At 38.7% G+C, this 13,145-nt stretch overlaps 1 long non-coding RNA gene across 1 annotated transcript; it reads left to right on the forward strand.

Moving 5' to 3' along the window:
• Window positions 1-4,988: 4,988 nt before the first annotated feature.
• LOC133097817 (uncharacterized) lies at window positions 4,989-12,294 on the forward strand. The gene is made up of 3 exons (XR_009702066.1): window positions 4,989-5,049; window positions 10,486-10,612; window positions 12,259-12,294. It is a non-coding gene; the product is annotated as an uncharacterized LOC133097817 (long non-coding RNA).
• Window positions 12,295-13,145: the final 851 nt, after the last annotated feature.

Consider the following 13,145-nt stretch of genomic DNA (forward strand, 5'->3'; position numbering starts at 1 on the left):
GGCTGTAGATTGCAGACCCCTGAATTAGATTATACATGTAAAAGAATTATTAATTTAGGCCCTCATAAGGCAAAGGAGATTCCCCTGATCCTTGGCAAGGAATTTCCCCCCGAAACAGGAGTGTGTGGCCATTCCCAACGGAGAGAGTCACCTGAATCAAGATGTGGAGGTACGATCAGGATGTCAGATCCAGGGATGTGAGAAGTGGTTTATTATACCTGCTATTCTGTTGAGAAATCCCTTCTCCACTCTGTTTTCCTGACAAATTCCTGCTCCTCTTCCAAGACTCAGTTTTTAAAATCATGTCCTAAGCCTTCCTGAGAGCCCTTCCCACACCCCCATCACTACCACCCAGCCCCTGACAGAGTCAGCCCCCTCTTACTGTGCTCCCGCAGCACACATCATGCCCCTGTCAGAACACTGATCACACTGCACTGGCATTATCAGACTGAGCTCCTCCCTTGCATCATCAAGCATGGCAATAATAAATGTGTGTGACTGAAGGAAGGCATGAGCTTTACATTACGGAGAAAGAGCTGGGAGACATAAATATATATCTAACAAATCAGGGGAGCTAAGCTGATTCTGACACAGTCTTGCCCTGAGTAGCTGTCAGACCAAAGGGGAGAAAGACACAAGTATTGGAAATCCCAGTCCCAGGCAACAATATGGCTGTGACAGAGGAAGGCATGTTCAGCTGTGCCCATAAAAAGGAACAGATGCCTGGGGGATCTGGAAAAACCTAGAGAGAAGAGGATGTTGGAGCCCAGCTTTGAAGCATGAATAGTAGTTCTCCTGGCATATGGTTGGGAAGGATATTCCAGAAGCATGAAGTACACTGTATCTGATTTTAAAGAGCTGAGTGACCCCTGAGAATTAATCTCCAGTGTCTTTAAGCATTAGTTAGGGCTGGCTATTCTGTAGTAATGTTAAAAGGTATACTAAGGCATATTAAAATTTTTAAGAGTTTGAGCAAAAAGTGATTTGAATTGGGCAGCGCCAAACCAGAGGTGGTTAGAAGTACTCCACTGGCAGGAGCTAGGGGGTAAGACTTTTACGGAGAAGGCAGAAGCAAAGCAAGGAAATTATTTGATTGCTGGTAGTTTAAGCAGTTGCCTTATTTGTAGTTCCCCTTATTTGGGAAAGCTTGTTGGCTGTTTGTGATTGGTTGTCCTTAGGTTTTGATTTCTTAACGTCGAGGCATTGACAGGCTTAGGTTTTGGTTTGCTTATGAAGGCTGCTAAGGCATTAGAATCATCTCAGTCTAATGGCCTCCTTGTTTAATTAATTTAACAGTAATAACATTATATGGTATTTATTATTTTAAAACTGTAGATTCTGGGACTTCCCTGGGGGACCAGTGGTTAAGACTTCGCCTTCCAGTGCAGGGGGTGCAGGTTTGATCCCTCGTCGGGGAGCTAAGATCCCACATGCCTCGCAGCCAAAAAGCCAAAACATAAAACAGTAGCAATATCATAACAAATTCAATAAAGACTCTAAAAATGGTCCACATCAAAAAAATCTTTAAAAAAGACAAAACTGTAGATTCTAAAGTGTTTTTCACTGACACTGACGCTGTAGCTTTCTTCCTTAGGTCAGCAAACATTGAAATACCCAAATGAGTATTTCACAACCTTCCGCTACTTTACAACATAGAAAGAACTAAGGGAAAGTGGCTGACCCAAGGCCACAGAGCAAGTTCAAGACCAGATTGAGAGGAGAACCCAGGAGTGCTGAATTATCCTTCAGAGTTTAACCCCAAACACTTTCCCTCTGCTGCTATCTGATGTGTCTTTAGCAGGGGCAGAGTCTTCCCATCCCAATCAGAAAAAGTGCCCCTGGGAGAAGACATCTGAATTTCATTTTTCAGGATGATTATCAGGAGTTTGCTAGATGAAAGGCAACCTGACTTTCCCTCTCCCAGGGCTGTCTCCGGGGGAGAACACTGCACCACTCTGACTTCTCCACCTCAGTTAAAACTCAATTAAAACCTACTTTAGTAAACATACAGTAAGTGCTCAATAAACATTTACTGTTATTATTACCATATCTCAGATTGTCAAAGTAAGGCAATGTTATGTAGATCAAACAACTTAAGACCTCAGAGACTGCGCATCTCCTTAACAGGAGGGGCTTCCCCTGCTTTGCTGTTCCACTTCCCCATCTTTGCTTTGCACCCTCCTGCTGTGTTTCCATTTTCTACACGTCTTAGCTGAATAGGTTCCATCCTCCTATACCTGGAATTCTTTCCTAGTTTATGTCTTTGCTCCTTCATTGTTCCCGTACACCTTTTCCGTAGCTCCCGTATTCCAGTTCTCACATACTTCGCTCTGAGAATTTTCTCCTGTACGGCACCAACACCTACTCGAAATATGGCGCCTCCCATTCTGTCCCACTTTTCGCTCAACGGGCGCGGCCATGTTAACCCCCTGGCTAAGGGAGACTAACTACCGGGGAAGTCTCGCGATAAAGGCAAGTCAGGGGCCGCAACAGCGCAGAGGGTTCAGTAGCCCCGGCGTTGTAAGGGGCGGGTTGTAGCTTTCAGCCAAGGGCCAGGGAGGAGAGGCGGGAAGGTGAGGAGTCCGGTTCTCAGGAAAGGTTTCAGTCACTGACTGCGGTGTTGGGAGTAAGGGCGTCATGTTTGACCAGCGATTGAGCGTTTGTAGCGGTCCGTTTATTCCGGTCCTGTCGTGGTTAGTCATTAAGGGGGCTTGCCTAAGATAGTGATTGCCGCCCAGTGGTGCTGCTGGTAGTGGACTCTGAGGAGGGTCCGAGGCTTACTGTGGGGTTTGTGGGGCTAGTGATTGGCCCTGCCTGTGTGAGTGATTCTGGGTCTTTCAGGGTCATGGGTTGGAGTGACAGAAGTCAATGGCTGGGGCCCTGAAGGGGGGTATCCCTCCCTTAGGGTTATTTAGGGTCAGTGAGTGGAGGCTGTAGTGCACCTGTGGGGCGCCTCTGTGATAGCTTAGGGAGCAGGCGGCTCGTGGTCAGTGATTGGGGCTGCAGCTTAAATTTTAACAGCTTGCATCCAGGCTGCGCTCTGCACATATTATGTGCTGGGTTTCCTTGTGTGGGTTTATGCCAGCAAGGATGTTGAGGATAGGGGAGAGTTCCCATCCTTCCCCCAGAGGTTCTGTTTCCATCCTTGGATCTATCTCCTAAACAGACTTCAGGCAGTTTATATTCTCTGCTACTAATCTTGTAACTAGTCAAGTACTTCAAGCCAAAGCCTTTACTCAGAAACACTCTCTCAAAGCTCCTTTGCCTTCTCCCTGTCCTTCAATCTATGCGCTGTCCCTGGACAATTTTAACCACACTCATTGTATCAGTTTCCACCCTTAAAGTCATGACTTTACAATCTATAACTCCATCCCAGACTTTTCTAACAAGCTCCAGATTCACAGTAGCCAGCTCTCTCCTACACATCTCTGTGAGGTTTACTCACAGACACTTCAATCTTAGCATGATCAAAATAGTTATCTTCCATGTGGCACATATATACAATGGAATATTACTCAGCCATAAAAAGAAATGAAATGGAGGTGTTTGTAATGAGGTGGATGGAGTTAGAGTCTGTCATACAGAGTGAAGTAAGTCAGAAAGAGAAAAACAAATACAGTATGCTAACACATATATATGGAATCTAAGGGAAAAAAAAAAAAAAAGAGGTCATGAAGAACCTAGTGGCAAGATGGGAATAAAGACACAGACCTACTAGAGAATGGACTTGAGGATATGGGGAGGGGGAGGGGTGAGATGTGACAGGGTGAGAGAGTGTCATGGACATATATACACTACCAAATGTAAAATAGATAGCTAGTGGGAAGCAGCCGCATAGCACAGGGAGATCAGCTTGGTGCTTTGTGACCACCTAGAGGGGTGGGATAGGGAGGGTGGGAGGGAGGGAGATGCAAGAGGGAAGAGATATGGGAACATATGTATATGTATAACTGATTCACTTTGTTATAAAGCAGAAGCTAACACACCATTGTAAAGCAATTATACTTCAATAAAGATGTTTAAAAAAAAAAATAGTTATCTTCCTTCTTCATACTTTACCTACTCATCCTACTATATTCTACATCATTATAAATGACATCACTCTTCATCCAGATAGGCATAATAAAAATCCAGAAATCCTTATTATTTTCTTTCAGGCAAACTCCCTCTAGTGAATTGTGCCCTTTAGAACTTCCTTGATATGATCTTGGATTAAGAGGTCAGTAGGACAATAGCTGCTAAAAATAACCATCATTTTTTGTTTCAAAAATAATATAACTTTATTCTAGAAAAATTGGAAACTGAAAATGCTAAACGCAACTTAATAGAAATCACTTCTAATCCTGCCACCCAAAGATAACCATAACATTTTGATGTATGTCATTTTAGTCACTTTTTTCTTGCAAATATATTTCTTTTCAACATGTTTATTGTTTTATGACTTATTTTTCTTGCTTTGTAATTCAACAAGAAAAAATTTTTCCAGGTATGTAAATACTTTTATAAGACATTTTTAATGACTGTGTAGTATTCTGTTTTTTCGGTAATTGATTTAACCAATCCCTATCGTCAGACATCTAAGTGGTTTCTACTTTTTAGGTGATAAAGCAGCATTGTGATGAATATTCTTGCAGATACATCTTTGTGTATATCCATGCCTATTTTTTTTTTTTTTTAGAATAAATATTTAATAGTAGATTTGTAGAGTCAAAGGAGGAAAAACTTTCTAAACATATAATGGAATACAAACATTCACATCCTCAAAGGAAAAACATCATGTCCTGATCCTTTCAGAACTGTAAATTAGTAGATTGATGTTATCACGGTGTAATTCTTTGTGGTCTCTCTGAATCTTTGAAAGGAGCAGTCTCTAAAGGGTAGTCTTTTATGTAGTTGATCATAGGAGTTAATAGGCTCATGGTTGTGGGAATCACAGAGCAGGCTCAGACTCTCAAAGCTATCTTCTTTTTCCCCTCCCTGCTCATCCCAGCTCTGTCTGTACAGATATCTGCTGCTTCTGAAGAGCAACAGAAAATGAGCAAGTCTCAGGTAAGTGAGCTATTTATACCCCGTTTTGTTTTCCACTGTATTTGAGGCAGTTTAAAAGAATTAATTCAATTAACTGAAAAAGTGGAAATAGAGATCAGGGAAAATAAAATAGAAGATCTGACCAAGGAAACTTGGAACATAGTCATACAAGTTGTAGGATCTTTCAGAGTTAAAGTTGAGCATACCACCTGCAATTATATGATTTACATTGTACATTAAATGTGATAATTTCTTGAAGAAAGTAAAGATTTTTTTTGCATTTAGGTTTGAAGTTATTCTCCTGATGGGACTGCATGCATATGATGTAGTAGTCAGTGTCCTTGACATTTACCAACACATGATAAATTCCATAGCAGTTTTCTCCCTGGCTGTTTCTTAAACCATTTCTCCAAATAAGTATAGGGCATAATAACAAGGCAGAATTCAATTTCTAGGCAGTAAAATCAGAGGGCCAAGTACACAGCTGTCAAACAGTCTGGCTTGATCCATGAATAAAATCTGTAATTTTGGGAGCAGCATTTCTGGGAGTTTGTAAAATTAGTCCAGGGGATTCATGTTATTAAAGGTAATACTAATTTTAATTTTATTAAATTTAAAATAATTTTAATTTGCAGTTTTTGACCAATAAATAATCAGATATTTTTCCTTTAAAATGCAATAGATTGAGAACCTCGAAGTGTGTATCAAGTGAGCATGCTTGGTGGATAGTGGAGATCAAGTGAATTTGCTAATTTCTGTTGGTTTATCACTCAGCTACTAGCCAGCATCTTAGTGGTTGTGATTGTCATACAGTTTTAAATGTTTTTATTTGAAGGTATATATTGTTTGACTTTTACCTATAATGTTCCATTGGTTTATTCCCACTGTGTAGCATATAGCTTCAGCATAGTAGTGTTCAAAGTGGGGAGCATGCATTCCTTAAGAGATGTGCAAGATGATCCCCTGGGATATGGAGAGAAAAGATGAGAAATTCTACTTATATATCTTCTTATGATCATAATATCTCAGTATTGAGTTACTTACATATAACTTATGGGTTTTTTTTAAGGTGTATATTATTGATGTGTGTGCTTTTTTTTTTTTAACTGAAAAATGTCTTACCAAGATTCGCCTCTTTAGAACGAAATATGCTCCTGTCAACCAGGAGATTCCAAAAATTTTAGGAGCTCTGTCAAAAACTCAGAGTCAAAGATCAAATATTAGAACAAAAGATGCTCCTGGTACCTTTATTGCTTAGGAAATTACAAAAGTTTTAGGAGATATGACCAAGAGCCAGGGAGAAGACTAAAATGTATATTTCTTATCATATCACAATATCATGGTTTCTGATTTTAAAAGTTTGGGGATTACTGTTTTTTTTTTCTTTTTTTCATTGAAATATAGTTGCTGTACAGTACTGTATAAGTTACAGGTTTACAATATAGTGATTCACAATTTTTAAAGGTTATACTCCATTTATAGTTATTATAAAATATTTGCTATATTCCCTGTGTTGTACAATACATCCTTGTAGCTTATTTTATACCTAATAGTTTGTACCTCTTAGTCCCCTACCCCTATATTGCCCTTCCCCTCTTCCCACTGGTAACCACTAATTTGTTCTCTATATCTGTGAGGACTACTGGGTTTTGTATCTATAATTCTGTACCCAATTTCAATATGTGGGTTTTTCCATACCACCAAGGAGTCTTCCAACACCAGCTGGGTGTCCTACAATTTAACTTAATTTTGACACTACCTACTTGGAGAAAGCATCAGATCCTACAGGTTACGAGCTTAGTTCCACAAGGCTGCCCTCCACCTCGGATGCTAGTTGCAAGTCCAGATTGTTATCTGTGCTTCTGACCCACTGGCTGTAAATCAGAGGTTCCCACCACCCCCTCCTTTGTTTTGATTTATTTGCTACAGGGGCTCACAGGACCCAGGAAACCAGTTTACTCACTAGATTACCAGTTTGTTATAAAGGATATTAAAGGATATGAATCAAGAGCCAGATGAAGAGATACATAGGTCCCGAACAAAGGAGGTTGGGGACCAGCATGTGACACATGGAAGCATTCTGGTCCACCACCCTGGAAGTTTTCTGAACCCTTTCCTCTTGGGTCTTTATGGAGGCTTCATTATGTAGGCGTGATTGATTATCATTGGCCATTGGTGATTTGTTCAACCTCTAGCCCTGCTCGCCTCCCTAGAAATCAGGGAGTGGGGCTAAAAAAAAAAAGCACCCTCTATTCACAGTTGGCTTCCCTGGCAACTAGCCCCCATACTTAGGTGCTTTCCAAAGATACCTCATTAACATAACAAAAGATACCTTTATCCCACTCCTCACAGAAAATTCAAGGGTTTTTAGGAGCTCTGTGCCAGGAACAGGATAAGGACCAAATATACTTTATTATAAATCACAATGTCACAGTACCATTGGTACTAGTGCATCTCCTCATTTCCTTTATTCAGCCACCAACTCCCATAGTCATAGTCCAGATTTATAATTACCAATAGCTCCAAGCATTTCACTCTCTGGCCTTTCTTTCTTTCTTTCTTTCTTTCTTTCTTTCTTTCTTTCTTTCTTTCTTTCTTTCTTTCTTTCTTTCTCCTTCTTTCTTTCTTTCTTTCTTTCTTTCTTTCTTTCTTTTCTTTCTTCCTTCCTTCCTTCCTTCCTTCCTTCCTTCCTTCCTTCCCTCCTTCCTTCCTTCTTTCCTTCCTTCCTTCCTTCCTTTCTTTCCTTTCTTTCCTTTCTTTCCTTCTTTCCTTTTCTTTTCTTTCTTTTCTTTCTTTCATTTTTTCGCTGCGTGGCCTTCATTGCTGTGTGCGGGCTTTCTCTAGTTGCGGTGAGCGGGGGCTACTCTTTGTTGCGGTGTGCGGACTTCTCATTGTCGTTGGCCATTATTTCTGTTTCTAGCTCATTATCTAGTACCTTGACTCCAGCAATTCTTTAGTTCTGTACAGACCTCTGATCAATTGACCATCCATTTTTTCACTGTTTATTACATTCCTCTCCCCACTTCTTAATTCTCTCTTTTCTCAGCTTGAATTCCATGCTTCTCAGTTTTTGTTAGGAGTAACTGTCACCCCACTGAAGTCCAGTTGCCTACCCATTATTGCCATGTACATGTCAATTATAATAGATACCTTGAGCTTAATGGGGCAAGTAGATTTTCTTGTGGTAAAAAATATATAACATAAAGTTTGCCATTTTAACCATTTTTATGTGTACAATCAGTTGTATTAATTATATTCACAATTTGTGCATCTATCACCACTATTTCCAGAACCTTTTCATCACCCCAAACAGAAACTCTATGCCCAACGAGCGATAACTCCCATTCTTCCCTTCCTCCCACAGCCCCTGGTCACTTAAAACTACTTTCTGACTCTGTAAATTTGCCTATTCGAGGTATTTCGTGCAAGTGGAATCATACAATATTTGTCCTTGTGTGTCTAACGGATTTCACTTAGCATGTTTTCAAGGTTTATGTGTGCTGTAGCATGTATCAGAACTTCATTCCTTTTTATGGCTGAATAATATTCCACTCTATGGATATACCACATTTTGTTTATCCATTCATCTGCTGATGGACACTTGGGTTGTTTGTACCTTTTGGCTTTATTGTAAATAAAGCTGCTATGAACATTTGTATACAAGTATCGGTTTGAGTACCTGTTTTCAAATCTTTTAGGTATATACCTAAGAGTGGAATTGCTGGGTCATATGGTAATTCTATGTTTAACTTTTGTAGGAACTGCACAGCAATTTATGAGGGTTCCAGTTTCTTCACATCATTGCTAACACTTGTATTTTCTGTTTTGTTGTTGATAACCATCCTACTGGGGTAAAGTGGTATCTCATTGTGGTTTTGATTTGTTTCTCTAATGACTAATGAGGTTGAGCATCTTTTCATGTGCTTATTATCAGTTTGCATATCTTCTTTGCAGAAATGTCTATTCATGTTCTTTGCCCATTTTTTCATTGAATCATTTGTCTTTTTATTGTTGAACAAATAGAATTCTTGATTCCACCTCTCCCTCCACCAAGACCAGATCTTTCTTGTCTCCTGGACTTCAGTGGGATGCAGTTGCTTACACCAAAAACCAAGGAGTTTTAGTTGATTCCTCTCCTTTCCTCATACACTGTCTTTCAGAAGTATCTCAGTTGGATTTGATTAAGATCAAATTTTAAAATAGACTGCTCTTATTGAGGTCTATTAATCATGAGAACTTAATCATGGTTTGAATAGTAAGGAACAGTGAGTTCATTAGCACTTTATTGTTACTAACTGATCAAAAATTATTTCATTTTTCTCATTATGTCTAGATATGCATTTTAAAAAATTGAGTAGATTAAATATTACTTACATTTTTAATTTTAATTTAAGCTTTAAAAACAATGGTTTCTGCTTTATTTAATTTTTTAAAGTGTTTTAATGGAAAAATTCCAACATATATAAAAATATAGAGAACAGTATAATAAACCCCTTGTACTTCCTCATATATTTTCAACAATTAATATTTTACCAATCTGACATCTTTCCTCTTTCTCTTCTTTTATTTATTTGTTCTCTGGAGTTACACATTTTAAAGCAAATCTCATACACGGCATTTCGCCAGTATATACTTGCTTTGCAGATTACTGTTGTTGTTATCTTCGTTTTCTGACAAGTGATACTGGTTTTCCCTTTAGTGGTTTCCTTTTAAAATACATTTATTTAAGTAAAGAAGTTGTTGGGTTGAAACTATTAAGTCAATAATAGCGCAGGTAACATGCAGATATGGTAAAACCTCTGAAGGCTGTATGTGAATAAATGATGTTTGAGAGCATTATACTGAAGCGCTCACATGTCCTTGAATTTACCATGTTCTTCATGTTCACATGCCTTTTTCCTACTCCACTCTTCATCTGGAATGATCTTTCTCCCTCCTCCACAGGTTACCAGAGAAAACACTATTCATTTTTTATGTTTCAAAAACTTTTTATTTTATCTTTACATTTAAAATTTTTAATTTTTACATTTTTCATTATTCATTTTTTATAACTTTACAAAGCCCAAAATAGAATCACTCTTTCTTTCCTATTTCTGTCATAACCTATTTAACATCTTATAGCATTTATATACTTACTTGTTTGCCTCCATCTACTAGTCTGTAAACCTGCTGTGTTTTATTCATATTTGTATCCTGAGCACCAAATAGTGCTGGTCACATAGGTTCTTAATACATGCTTGATGGAAAGAGAATGGATGATTCTTAATGGCAAAGTTTTTCTAATAGGAGTGTGACTTCTCCCACGTAGTAGAACCCAAAATTGGCCTCATGGTAAACATTTTCTTTAACTTTTTGTGATGAACCCTGCATGACGAAAACAGCAATAATTTCTCATACATCTTTTATACATCACTCAGTGTTTTTCACTTTAGATTTAATAGGAATGTTCTATTACAGGGATTTGTTTCATTCAAAGATGTGACTGTGGACTTTACTCAGGAGGAGTGGAAGCAGCTGGACTCTGCTCAAAGAAACCTGTACAAGGATGTGATGCTGGAGAACTATAGCAACCTTGTTTCAGTGGGTAAGGACATCTTCCCTCAGAGGGTACTGATATTGGTTACCTATTGTTGTATAACAACTATTATAGTGGCTTAAAGTAAACATTTTTTACAAACAATTTCTGTAAGTCAGGAATATGGAACAACTCAGCTGGGTGGTTCTGGCTTGTGGTCTCCCATGTGGTTGTAGTCAGATGTTAGCAGGGGCTGCATTCATCTGAAAACTTGACTGGGACTGTAGGATCCATTTCTAAGGTAACTCACTCCCGTGGCTGTTGACAGGAGCCTTAGTTCCTTGCTGTTCATTGGCTGGAGATCTCAATTCCTTGCCATGTGGGCCTGTTCTCACGACTGGCAACTAATTTCCCCTAGATAGAGTGAGAGCAAGGAGGAAGTCACAGTGCCTTTTATGGCCAAGTCTCTGAAATCACACATGATCACTTCTACCTTCTTGTGTTCATTAGAAGTGAGTTACTAGATATACAGATTGAAACACATGAAAGGATACTCAACATCCCTAATCATTAGAGAAATGCAAATCAGAACTACAATGAGGTATCACCTCACACCGGTCAGAATGGCCATCATCAAAAAATCTACAAACAATAAATGCTGGAGACGGTGTGGAGAAAAGGGAACCCTCTTGCACTGCTGGTGGGAATGTAAATTGGTACAGCTACTATGGAGAACAGTATGGAGGTTCCTTAAAAAACTAAAAATAGAACTACCATATGACCCAGCAATCCCACTACTGGGCATATACCCTGAGAAAACCATAATTCAAAGAGTCATGTACCACAATGTTCATTGCAGCACTATTTACAATAGCCAGAACATGGAAGCAACCTAAGTGTCCATTGACAGATGAATGGATAAAGAAGATGTGGCACATATATACAATGGAATATTACTCAGCCATAAAAAGAAACGAAATTAAGTTATTTGTAGTGAGGTGGATGGACCTAGAGTTTGTCATACTGAGTGAAGGAAGTCAGAAAGAGAAAAACAAATACCGTATGCTAACGCATATATGTGGAATCTAAGGGAAAAAAATGGCTCTGATGAACCTAGGGGCAGGACAGGAATAAAGACGCATAGAGAATGGACTTGAGGACACGGGGAGGGGGATGGGTAAGCTGGGAGGAAGTGAGAGAGTAGCATTGACATATATACACTACCAAATGTAAAACAGATAGCTAGTGGGAAGCAACTGCATCACACAGGGAGATCAGCTCGGTGCTTTGTGACCACCTAGAGGGGTGGGATAGGGAGGGTGGGAGGGAGATGCAAGAGGGAGGGGATATGGGGATATATGTATACATATAGCTGATACACTTTGTTATAAAGCAGCAACTAACACAACATTGTAAAGCAATTATACTCCAATAAAGATGTTAAAAAAATAAATTAAAAAAAAAAAGAAGAAGTGAGTTACTAAGTCCAGCCCACACTCAAAGGGTGCAGAATAAGCTCTACTTCCTGAAGGGAAGCGTGTCAAAGAATTTATGGGGATATATTAAACCCATCATAGTACCCAATCGACTGCCTTTCCTTTATATTTTGCTAAAAGCTACTGGGTCTCTGAATGCTTAAAGGGCTTCATTTCAACCTATAAAGGTCAAAAGAATATTAATTTTGAGTACCAAATACTGTGCTTCTACCTCTCCAGTGAACTTGGATGGAAAGAAAATGGGTACTGCATCCTGCTCATTCTTCAGAGGCTGAAGACAATGGGCTGGGCCGAAGTTCTTGGTTTTTATAAATTAATTGTGATATAATATATATAATAAAGTGTTCAAATATTAATTACACAGCTGATGCATTTTTTCATATGTATACACCTACCTGACCACTACTCAGATCAAGATACTGAATATTTCCAGCACCCCAGCAGGCTCCCTTGAACCGCCCCCTTACCATTTACCTACCTCCTCAGAGATAACAACTTGTGGTTCTATCACCATAAATTAATTCTGTTCTTGACCTTCATGTAAGTGTAATCACACAGTATGTAAGGTTTTTTTTTTTTTGTCTAGCATTTTCATTTAACATAATATCTGTGAAATACATTCATGTTATTGCATGTGACAGTAGTTTGTTGCTCCTTATTGTTGTATTGTATTCTGTTTAATGAGTATACAATAATTCTTCAATTTATCCAGTCTACTGTTGATGGTCATTTGGGTTGTTTCAGATTTTGGCAATTATGAATAAAGTGCTTATTAACATTTTTATACATATCTTCTGGTAGAAATAAGCATATCATTTCTATTGGGTATATACAAAGGAGTGGAATTTCTGGGTCATAGGGCATATGTATATTTAGCTTTAGTAGATACTACCAGTTTTCCAAAGAGATTATACCAATTTATATTATACTAGCAATGTAGTAGAGTTCCATCAACCTTTAGTAATGTCAGTCTTTTAAATTTTAGCCATTCTGGTACATATGTAATGGATGTGAGTTCTAGGTTGGTTAGTTTATCCACTAACACCCAAGTCCTATATTATTTCCCATAAACAGGGTATCAGTCTCTGAATTCAGATGTAATCTTC

The sequence above is a fragment of the Eubalaena glacialis genome, chromosome 9 (assembly GCF_028564815.1).
Source record: "Eubalaena glacialis isolate mEubGla1 chromosome 9, mEubGla1.1.hap2.+ XY, whole genome shotgun sequence".
Taxonomy (NCBI): domain Eukaryota; kingdom Metazoa; phylum Chordata; class Mammalia; order Artiodactyla; family Balaenidae; genus Eubalaena; species Eubalaena glacialis.